Source organism: Castor canadensis, chromosome 1 (assembly GCF_047511655.1).
Source record: "Castor canadensis chromosome 1, mCasCan1.hap1v2, whole genome shotgun sequence".
NCBI lineage: Eukaryota > Metazoa > Chordata > Mammalia > Rodentia > Castoridae > Castor > Castor canadensis.
The window spans coordinates 188,262,519-188,266,463 of record NC_133386.1 but is presented as its reverse complement, the minus strand read 5'-3'; the positions used below and the strand labels follow the sequence as shown (position 1 = coordinate 188,266,463).

Genomic DNA, 3,945 nt, shown 5'->3' with positions numbered 1-3,945 from the left:
AACTAATCCCCTGACTGCATTATATTAGCATCTTTGACTGTTTTTGACTTACTATACTGAACTACAATATCTAACAGGATAATGCATGGAGAAATAAGATGGCTAAAGAAATTCAACTTTGAATATTGATACTGATTATATGATATACATTAATCTTTCATTGTGATACTCAGGCAGTGTCTCAACAAAGGTAACCATAAAAGGAATGATTGGTCTCAAAATATATGTTTGCAGTTGATTTAATTAATAATATGATTAAACAAAAGCCCTGAACTAAATGCTGTTACAAAAGAACCCTTATCATAATATGGATTGTTAGCTTAAATATTAGCCTTAAAGGATATAGGAACAAATCAATTTTTTAATTACAGGACAAACCTTTAAGGACATAATTTCTGAGTTTTCGAGTATTTGTCTTATGCAAATAACTTGGTTATTAGTTTTTTCAGTGCCAACATGATATCCTTGTTCCTCATAGTGTATATGATGGGATTCAAAGTAGGGATAAAAATAGTGTAGAAAAGAGACAGCAATTTTCCAATTTCTTCAGACTGATTTGTTTTGGGCTGTTCCATAGAATAAGACTACGACTATCAAGTGAGATGAGCAAGTGGAGAAAGCTTTAGCCCTCCCTCTGGCTGATGTGAATTTCAGAATGTTGGAAATAATTTTGCCATAGGAGACCATGATCAACAGAAAGGGAACAGTTACAACAACTACTGCAATTATGTTGGCTTCTATCTCATTTACAAATGTGTCACCACAGGCAAGCATGAGCACTGGAGGGATGTCACAGACAAAGTGATTAATTCTGTTAGACCCACAAAAAGGCAAAGAGAAAATCTGGTATGTTTCTCCAATCACAACAGGAGGCAGCACCAGCTGTGTGCAGACCTTGTGATTCATTAGTATAGCATAGTTCAGAGGTTTACAAATGGCCACATAGCAGTCATAGGCCATCACCATCAGAAGAAGGCACTCAGTGCCTGTGAGCATAAGAATTAAACACATTTGTGCAGCACAAGAAAACAAAGAAATATTTCCTTTTAGGGTACAAAGATCCATGAGCATTCTTGGTATAGTGACTGTTACATAACAGACTTCCAAAAATGAAAAATTGCTAAGGAAAAAATACATAGGTGTATGAAGATTAGAGTCAATTTTTGTTAATAGTATTATAATGCCATTGCTCATCAGAATAGTCAAATACATGAGTAAAAATATCCCAAAAAGAATCCACTGGAGATGAGAAATATCAGAAAATCCCAACAGAATGAATTCCATCATTGTTGTGGTATTTGATTTTTCTAATTTGCTCTCCATCTGCAGGCACTGTAATTTAAAGATGGTTAACTTGTTCACTTTGGAATTACATTGACCTCATTTTACCTGAATTGAACGCATGAATATACTTATATAATCTCTTAAATTATGTCCATCATTAGCTTTCTATATAAGATTTGAAACTTCAGGAATAGACTGATAGGCAATTAAAATGAATCCAATTCAAAAAATATGATGCAATATATTTTATTAGACCTGGTTATAATGATACCAAGGGTATCGAGTAGTGAAAAGTATTTTTGCAAGTATATTGTGGAGAAATAAAAATTCATTATTTTTCCCTTGTGATTGGAATTATTACAGGTTTTTCTTCTGCATTTGTAATTATATTACATCTTCTTTGTGTCCAGAGACTTTCTCTTGATATATTTTTCTCTTCTTCAAAATGAGTTTTAACTCTTTCCTTCAATACTCCAAAGGAGAGTCAATTTTCTTAAATTAACTTTTTTTCTGAAAAAAATAATAGGTATATTATTATGCCAAGAAGTATGCACCTATTCCCACCCCTTATAATAAGAAAAACAATAACCTCAGTATGCTGTTTTAACCTCCCCATTAACCTTTCCTATACAGTATAACCATTAACTAACCTTTAATATGGTCAACAAATATGACCAATTCCTTTTTTTCATATTTACTTTCTTTTCCATGAAGAATCTCCATTTTTATATAATTTCCTTAGTGCCAAATGAAACTACCTTTCTTTATTTTCCCTACATAATATAATCTTTTAAACTATAATTTTAACTAAACCCAAGTATTATTTACTGTGGAGATACAAGTAGCTAGATCACTTGAATGTGACTGAAAAACAAACTCTCTTGCTCCTGCACGTACATTAATCTGGAATATAAAGATGTCCACACTACTTGACAATTTCTCTCATATTTTCTTAATGCTTGTTCCCCAATTTTGAAAACATTCATATACTTCCTTATATTTTCATGTCAACTATGTACGGATCTTATAGTTAACTCACCTCCCACTTTTGTCTTTCTGTATTGATGACTGAAATATTATGTCATATTTCAATATTTATATGGATGACTGTTTGAATTTTATCTTGTATTTCAAATTTTGCATTAGTATTGGTTTTCAAATTCATCCTAAATTTTTTTCATCATTAATGTCACTAGCATTATTTGACATATATCTAGTGATGCTTACCTTTTATAATTAAAACATTTAAGACATATATGAGCTGTATAAATGAATCACTGATTTTCAGATGACGAACACAGTTTCATGATTTTATCTTTTATTAATTTGAACTATTCTTAAATATGTTAACCAAACAGCAGTGTTAAAACTTACGTTGATAAATTTGCATAATTCAGAATAAATGAGTATAATTAATATTTAATCTATAGATTTTAAGTCCTTGATCTCAGATAGTTTCACTAAATCTACAATATCTTTGATTGCTTCAAATACTAACTGCTCTTAAGTAGAATTTATCACATTCACCCTGGAGATAATTTTCTCTTGTGGACGAATTTAATTTCCAGAGGTCTGCTTCTGTTAGGTGATTATTCTCGTTCATTTTTCCAAACTGCAATTTTGGCGTAGACTAGTCTTTCTGTTCAGACTATTATTTGCATATATTTGCGCACTACTGAGGAGTCTGTTGGCAGGGAGATAATATTTAAATGTCTAGTATTTCTCAGAAAATAATAAAGTATTTGTAGCTATTTCATTTAAGGCCCTTAAGCTAATATGTATTTCTTTCACTACTGTAATGAAACAATTGTTCATTTACATATGCAAACTAGACTTGGATTATTTGATATGCTATGTGATGATAGATATATACATATCCCAAATCAACAACAAAACAGAATTCCAGTAGATAAATATGCCATACTTTGTTGATTCTCTTACCCATTGATGAGATTTGGGTTGTTTCCAGGTTTTTGATGTTATAAATAGAAATGATTTGTACACATAGATGTAAGTTCTTTATTTCACATGTCTTCATTTCTTTTGGAAAAATATTTAGGACTAGAATTGTTGGGTTATAATTTAGGTGTACGTTTACATTTTTAGGAAACTAACAGTGTTTTCCAAACTGCTTGTCATGTTTAAGAGTCTTCTCATATAAATCTTTTGTCTTTTTAAGTGCAAGATCAATCATCCAAAAATAGGGATAATCTGAATACTTCCTTTCTCATTTGTTCCATTGTATTTCTTTCTCTTGCCTTGTTGCTTTAGCTCTGATTTCAAGAAATATATTGAATAAAAGTAGTAGCACCCTTGACTCATTTCTGATTATACAGGTAATTTTTTCAGTTTTTCATCATTCAATATAATGCTGCTATCATTTTCCATATATATTCTTTTTTATGTTGAGGTATGATCCTTCTATTTCTTTTTGTAGGGCTTTTATCATGAAAGAATTTTGATTACTGCTAAAGGATATTCTCTTTGCATCTAATGAGATTATCATGCAATTTCTCCTTGATTACATTTATGTATTGTACAATGCTTATTGATTTGTATATGTTGAATCATTCAGTATTTCAAGTAGGAAGAAAAAACTTAATCATTGCATATGATCTTTTGAATGTGATGTTGAATTCAGTATGTAAGAATTTTGATGGT

The 3,945-nt window shown here is 30.7% G+C and overlaps 1 pseudogene; it reads right to left on the bottom strand.

The window, feature by feature from the left end:
• Window positions 1-416: 416 nt before the first annotated feature.
• On the bottom strand, window positions 417-3,733 carry LOC109680351 (olfactory receptor 10AG1-like; annotated as a pseudogene).
• Window positions 3,734-3,945: the final 212 nt, after the last annotated feature.